Genomic DNA, 7609 nt, shown 5'->3' with positions numbered 1-7609 from the left:
GGGTGGTGCACTGTACCCGAAGATACTGCCATATCGGGTCAATGCATAGGGCGACGGAAGCAAGCTTCGAAATCGGCCCCCGTTCTCAAAAATCCATTTAATATATGGTCCCCAGATAGGGGACGTATCAGATATTAAACTGATAAGAAACAGATACTACACTTGATCTTAGCCAAAAGGCCGAGAAGCGATAACCGTGAAAGGGGCGGGCCCAACAAGGTCCCCTTCATGGGCACTATCACTGCTTGCTGTCAGGGAGGCTGCCAGACAATTTTCCATGCACACTCTGGGCTGGGGGCAGTCAACCACCAGTACACACAGCAGAACCTAAACCCATACCATTATTGCTAAGCAGCAAGACAGGGGCCCATTGCACTCCCACGGGCCTTTTTAAATGCAATCCATAACCCGGATTTTGCCAGGAACCCTTCTTACTCCTCCTACTTGCATGTGACACTGGGCTTAGGATCTGCATAGGAAACACACACACAAGCACACACCTACCTTTGTTGCCTGCAGATGCCTCTTGGCTGTCCCCAAACGGTATCAAACCAACACCCACGGGAAGCTGTAAGCATAGAGGACATGCCTGCACCCCATTGGACTTACCTGTGTGGGTTAAATCCGGGTTATTTGACAACCTATGGCGGTGATGGTTCTGCTCAGGCAGAGCAGTGCTGATGCTCCTCATAAAGCTGTCGCTGCTGTGAAGGTTCTAGGTGACATCACAAATCCCTTTGGTTACATACACAACAAAGCTGGGTTGTTGTTGTTTACACTCTGCAAGGCCTGTGGAAGTGAGTGACATCATAGCACTGTAGTTCTGAGGTTCAAGATGGATGCAACAATCTCCTGTTGCTTCTATGAAGGCCGTAATAGACGACATCACCAAACAGCTCCATAGTCACATACACAGCAAAGGAGAGATGTTGTTTACACCTAGTGATGTCAGTGGTATTGAGTGACATCACAGCACAGTGCTAAGGCTCCTGGGCCTGGACACAGCAGCGGCTGCAATATCTCAACGGAGAATACGTTTATATCTATGTGTGTGTGTGCGCATATATATATATATATATATATATATATATATATATATATATATTTCTCCGCCGAAATCACTTTTAAACCCATTTCCACCTTTTTTTCCCTTCTCTTCCTCTTACTTTTTTTTCACGTTTTTTTTACGTTTTTCTCCTTTTCGCCTCTTTTCTGGGCGTATTATTCTTCTGATTTTTCTTCTTTTTTTTCGTCTAATGCATACCCCATCAGTGCAGCAATGCTTATTCAATACCGCCAGCAGATGGAGACACTGGGGGATAATTTTCTAAGGATTTATACTGATTTTTCCTGTCTGAATTTGTCGCACAGAAAGTTGCAGGCCAAATATGTGTGACATTTCTGCGACTTTAGCTTCTAGAGCATTTTTACAACATTATACATAGGTGCTGAATACATAAAAAGCGACTGTTCAGCGACAGACAAGTCGCATCGGCTGAAAGTAGGCCAGAATGTCAGTCCATGTTGGAGCAGTTTAGATACAGTCTAAAGCATAGATCTCAAAGTCTGTGCACAGAATTTAGCAAGGGCCTCGCACCTTCTGATGCATCAGGTAGGTGCACAATAGCATAGCCCTAACCCTCTGTACTTTGGTCTATATTGATGCGGGACATAGACAGCCAGCTGATGACCAATCGCATTAGTGCAATGGATGGCTGGAAGCATTTGTCTTTGCCTTTGCAATACCACAGAAGCAATGCATGGTCAATGTACAGCAATGACACACACCTGTGTGAACAGCCAGGAGACCCCCCCCCCCCATGTTATGTTACATAGTTACATAGTTAGTACGGTCGAAAAAAGACATATGTCCATCACGTTCAACCAGGGAATTAAGGGGTAGGGGTGTGGCGCGATATTGGGGAAGGGATGAGATTTTATATTTCTTCATAAGCATTAATCTTATTTTGTCAATTAGGAACATTCAGCACCCACCCGCTATCAAGGCAGCTGCCTATCATGTCATGCCCTACCCTGCACAGGTGTGCTGGCTACTCAAATGATCCAATTAAGGAGGCCATTTAGTCAGCAGCAGCAGAAGTCCTGTGCCTGGACGCTCCAACAGGGGCCAGACACAAGCAGAAGCAGAAGCAGCAGAAGCAGCAGCAGCACCACCTTTTGTTTTTTGGCTGCAGCAGCAGCAAGGCCCACAGGGCTGGCTAGCTGGCTAGCCAGCAAGCAGGTAGCAATGAAAGTAGGAATCTTTCTTTTAACCCTGTAAGGGGGTGGTGCACTGTACCCGAAGATACTGCCATATCGGGTCAATGCATAGGGCGACGGAAGCAAGCTTCGAAATCGGCCCCCGTTCTCAAAATCCATTTAATATATGGTCCCCAGATAGGGGACGTATCAGATATTAAACTGATAAGAACAGATACTACACTTGATCTTAGCCAAAAGGCCGAGAAGCGATAACCGTGAAAGGGGCGGGCCCAACAAGGTCCCCTTCATGGGCACTATCACTGCTTGCTGTCAGGGAGGCTGCAGACAATTTTTCCATGCACACTCTGGGCTGGGGGGCAGTCAACCACCAGTACACACAGCAGAACCTAAACCCATACCATTATTGCTAAGCAGCAAGACAGGGGCCCATTGCACTCCCACGGGGCCTTTTTAAATGCAATCCATAACCCGGATTTGCCAGGAACCCTTCTTACTCCTCCTACTTGCATGTGACACTGAGCTTAGGATCTGCATAGGAAACACACACACAAGCACACACCTACCTTTGTTGCCTGCAGATGCTCCTTGGCTGTCCCCAAACGGTATCAAACCAACACCCACGGGAAGCTGTAAGCATAGAGGACATGCCTGCACCCCATTGGACTTACCTGTGTGGGTTAAATCCGGGTTATTTGACAACCTATGGCGGGTGATGGTTCTGCTCAGGCAGAGCAGTGCTGATGCTCTCATAAAGCTGTCGCTGCTGTGAAGGTTCTAGGTGACATCACAAATCCCTTTGGTTACATACACAACAAAGCTGGGTTGTTGTTGTTTACACTCTGCAAGGCCTGTGGAAGTGAGTGACATCATAGCACTGTAGTTCTGAGGGTTCAAGATGGATGCAACAATCTCCTGTTGCTTCTATGAAGGCCGTAATAGACGACATCACCAAACAGCTCCATAGTCACATACACAGCAAAGGAGAGATGTTGTTTACACCTAGTGATGTCAGTCGGTATTGAGTGACATCACAGCACAGTGCTAAGGCTCCCTGGGCCTGGACACAGCAGCGGCTGCAATATCTCAACGGAGAATACGTTTATATCTATGTGTGTGTCTGCGCATATATATATATATATATATATATATATATATATATATATATATATATATTTCTCCGCCGAAATCACTTTTAAACCCATTTCCACCTTTTTTTCCCTTCTCTTCCTCTTACTTTTTTTTCACGTTTTTTTACGTTTTTCTCCTTTTCGCCTCTTTTCTGGGCGTATTATTCTTCTTTTTCTTCTTTTTTTTCGTCTAATGCATACCCCATCAGTGCAGCAATGCTTATTCAATACCGCCAGCAGATGAGACACTGGGGGATAATTTTCTAAGGATTTATACTGATTTTTCCTGTCTGAATTTGTCGCACAGAAAGTTGCAGGCCAAATATGTGTGACATTCTCTGCGACTTTAGCTTCTAGAGCATTTTTACAACATTATACATAGGTGCTGAATACATAAAAAGCGACTGTTCAGCGACAGACAAGTCGCATCGGCTGAAAGTAGGCCAGAATGTCAGTCCATGTTGGAGCAGGTTTAGATACAGTCTAAAGCATAGATCTCAAAGTCTGTGCACAGAATTTAGCAAGGGCCTCGCACCTTCTGATGCATCAGGTAGGTGCACAATAGCATAGCCTAACCCTCTGTACTTTGGTCTATATTGATGCGGGACATAGACAGCCAGCTGATGACCAATCCATTAGTGCAATGGATGGCTGGAAGCATTTGTCTTTGCCTTTGCAATACCACAGAAGCAATGCATGGTCAATGTACAGCAATGACACACCTGTGCTGAACAGCCAGGAGACCCCCCCCCCCCATGTTATGTTACATAGTTACATAGTTAGTACGGTCGAAAAAAGACATATGTCACATCACGTGTCCAGGGAATTAAGGGGTAGGGTGTGGCGCGATATTGGGGAAGGGATGAGATTTTATATTTCTTCATAAGCATTAATCTTATTTTGTCAATTAGGAACATTCAGCACCCACCGCTATCAAGGCAGCTGCCTATCATGTCATGCCCTACCTGCACAGGTGTGCTGGCTACTCAAATGATCCAATTAAGGAGGCCATTTAGTCAGCAGCAGCAGAAGTCCTGTGCCTGGACGCTCCAACAGGGGCCAGACACAAGCAGAAGCAGAAGCAGCAGAAGCAGCAGCAGCACCACCTTTTGTTTTTGGCTGCAGCAGCAGCAAGGCCCACAGGGCTGGCTAGCTGGCTAGCCAGCAAGCAGGTAGCAATGAAAGTAGGAATCTTTCTTTTTAAACCCTGTAAGGGGGTGGTGCACTGTACCCGAAGATACTGCCATATCGGGTCAATGCATAGGGCGACGGAAGCAAGCTTCGAAATCGGCCCCCGTTCTCAAAAATCCATTTAATATATGGTCCCCAGATAGGGGACGTATCAGATATTAAACTGATAAGAACAGATACTACACTTGATCTTAGCCAAAAGGCCCGAGAAGCGATAACCGTGAAAGGGGCGGGCCCAACAAGGTCCCCTTCATGGGCCACTATCACTGCTTGCTGTCAGGGAGGCTGCCAGACAATTTTCCATGCACACTCTGGGCTGCGGGGGCAGTCAACCACCAGTACACACAGCAGAACCTAAACCCATACCATTATTGCTAAGCAGCAAGACAGGGGCCCATTGCACTCCCACGGGGCCTTTTTAAATGCAATCCATAACCCGATTTGCCAGGGAACCCTTCTTACTCCTCCTACTTGCATGTGACACTGGGCTTAGGATCTGCATAGGAAACACACACACAAGCACACACCTACCTTTGTTGCCTGCAGATGCCTCCTTGGCTGTCCCCAAACGGTATCAAACCAACACCCACGGGAAGCTGTAAGCATAGAGGACATGCCTGCACCCCATTGGACTTACCTGTGTGGGTTAAATCCGGGTTATTTGACAACCTATGGCGGTGATGGTTCTGCTCAGGCAGAGCAGTGCTGATGCTCCTCATAAAGCTGTCGCTGCTGTGAAGGTTCTAGGTGACATCACAAATCCCTTTGGTTACATACACAACAAAGCTGGGTTGTTGTTGTTTACACTCTGCAAGGCCTGTGGAAGTGAGTGACATCATAGCACTGTAGTTCTGAGGGTTCAAGATGGATGCAACAATCTCCTGTTGCTTCTATGAAGGCCGTAATAGACGACATCACCAAACAGCTCCATAGTCACATACACAGCAAAGGAGAGATGTTGTTTACACCTAGTGATGTCAGTGGTATTGAGTGACATCACAGCACAGTGCTAAGGCTCCTGGGCCTGGACACAGCAGCGGCTGCAATATCTCAACGGAGAATACGTTTATATCTATGTGTGTGTGTGCGCATATATATATATATAATATAATATATATATATATATATATATATATTTCTCCGCCGAAATCACTTTTAAACCCATTTCCACCTTTTTTTCCCTTCTCTTCCTCTTACTTTTTTTTCACGTTTTTTTACGTTTTTCTCCTTTTCAGCCTCTTTTCTGGGCGTATTATTCTTCTTTTCTTCTTTTTTTTCGTCTAATGCATACCCCATCAGTGCAGCAATGCTTATTCAATACCGCCAGCAGATGGAGACACTGGGGGATAATTTTCTAAGGATTTATACTGATTTTTCCTGTCTGAATTTGTCGCACAGAAAGTTGCAGGCCAAATATGTGTGACATTTCTGCGACTTTAGCTTCTAGAGCATTTTACAACATTATACATAGGTGCTGAATACATAAAAAGCGACTGTTCAGCGACAGACAAGTCGCATCGGCTGAAAGTAGGCCAGAATGTCAGTCCATGTTGGAGCAGGTTTAGATACAGTCTAAAGCATAGATCTCAAAGTCTGTGCACAGAATTTAGCAAGGGCCTCGCACCTTCTGATGCATCAGGTAGGTGCACAATAGCATAGCCTAACCCCTCTGTACTTTGGTCTATATTGATGCGGGACATAGACAGCCAGCTGATGACCAATCCATTAGTGCAATGGATGGCTGGAAGCATTTGTCTTTGCCTTTTGCAATACCACAGAAGCAATGCATGGTCAATGTACAGCAATGACACACCTGTGTGAACAGCCAGGAGACCCCCCCCCCATGTTATGTTACATAGTTACATAGTTAGTACGGTCGAAAAAAGACATATGTCCATCACGTTCAACCAGGGAATTAAGGGGTAGGGGTGTGGCGCGATATTGGGGAAGGGATTGAGATTTTATATTTCTTCATAAGCATTAATCTTATTTTGTCAATTAGGAACATTCAGCACCCACCTCGCTATCAAGGCAGCTGCCTATCATGTCATGCCCTACCTGCACAGGTGTGGCTGGCTACTCAAATGATCCAATTAAGGAGGCCATTTAGTCAGCAGCAGCAGAAGTCCTGTGCCTGGACGCTCCAACAGGGCCAGACACAAGCAGAAGCAGAAGCAGCAGAAGCAGCAGCAGCACCACCTTTTGTTTTTTGGCTGCAGCAGACAGCAAGGCCCACAGGGCTGGCTAGCTGGCTAGCCAGCAAGCAGGTAGCAATGAAAGTAGGAATCTTTCTTTTTAACCCTGTAAGGGGGTGGTGCACTGTACCCGAAGATACTGCCATATCGGGTCAATGCATAGGGCGACGGAAGCAAGCTTCGAAATCGGCCCCCGTTCTCAAAAATCCATTAATATATGTCCCTCAGAATAGGGGACGTATCAGATATTAAACTGATAAGAACAGATACTACACTTGATCTTAGCCAAAAGGCCGAGAAAGCGATAACCGTGAAAGGGGCGGGCCCAACAAGGTCCCCTTCATGGGCACTATCACTGCTTGCTGTCAGGGAGGCTGCCAGACAATTCTTCCATGCACAACTCTGGGCTGGGGGGCAGTCAACCAACCATCAGTACACACAGCAGAACCTAACCCATACCATTATTGCTAAGCAGCAAGACAGGGGCCCATTGCACTCCCACGGGGCCTTTTTAACAATGCAATCCATAACCCGGATTTGCCAGGAACCCTTCTTACTCCTCCTACTTGCATGTGACACTGGGCTTAGGATCTGCATAGGAAACACACACACAAGCACACACCTACCTTTGTTGCCTGCAGATGCCTCCTTGGCTGTCCCCAAACGGTATCAAACCAACACCCACGGGAAGCTGTAAGCATAGAGGACATGCCTGCACCCCATTGGACTTACCTGTGTGGGTTAAATCCGGGTTATTTGACAGACCTATGGCGGTGATGGTTCTGCTCAGGCAGAGCAGATGCTGATGCTCCTCATAAAGCTGTCGCTGCTGTGAAGGTTCTAGGTGACATCACAAATCCCTTGGTTACATAG

The 7609-nt window shown here is 46.5% G+C and overlaps 4 non-coding genes across 4 annotated transcripts; all 4 read right to left on the bottom strand.

The window, feature by feature from the left end:
* On the bottom strand, window positions 1-192 carry LOC130329610 (U2 spliceosomal RNA). Its single transcript, XR_008873146.1, has one exon. It is a non-coding gene; the product is annotated as a U2 spliceosomal RNA (small nuclear RNA).
* Window positions 193-2283: 2091 nt separating this feature from the next.
* Window positions 2284-2473, bottom strand: LOC130329606 (U2 spliceosomal RNA). The gene has a single exon (XR_008873143.1). It is a non-coding gene; the product is annotated as a U2 spliceosomal RNA (small nuclear RNA).
* A 2092-nt stretch (window positions 2474-4565) lies between these two features.
* On the bottom strand, window positions 4566-4757 carry LOC130329608 (U2 spliceosomal RNA). The gene has a single exon (XR_008873145.1). It is a non-coding gene; the product is annotated as a U2 spliceosomal RNA (small nuclear RNA).
* A 2093-nt stretch (window positions 4758-6850) lies between these two features.
* LOC130329604 (U2 spliceosomal RNA) lies at window positions 6851-7042 on the bottom strand. The gene has a single exon (XR_008873141.1). It is a non-coding gene; the product is annotated as a U2 spliceosomal RNA (small nuclear RNA).
* Window positions 7043-7609: the final 567 nt, after the last annotated feature.

This window comes from Hyla sarda, unplaced genomic scaffold (genome assembly GCF_029499605.1).
Source record: "Hyla sarda isolate aHylSar1 unplaced genomic scaffold, aHylSar1.hap1 scaffold_3195, whole genome shotgun sequence".
Classification (NCBI taxonomy): domain Eukaryota; kingdom Metazoa; phylum Chordata; class Amphibia; order Anura; family Hylidae; genus Hyla; species Hyla sarda.
Note: the sequence above shows the minus strand (reverse complement) of the source record. Positions and strands in the feature narration are given on the sequence as shown.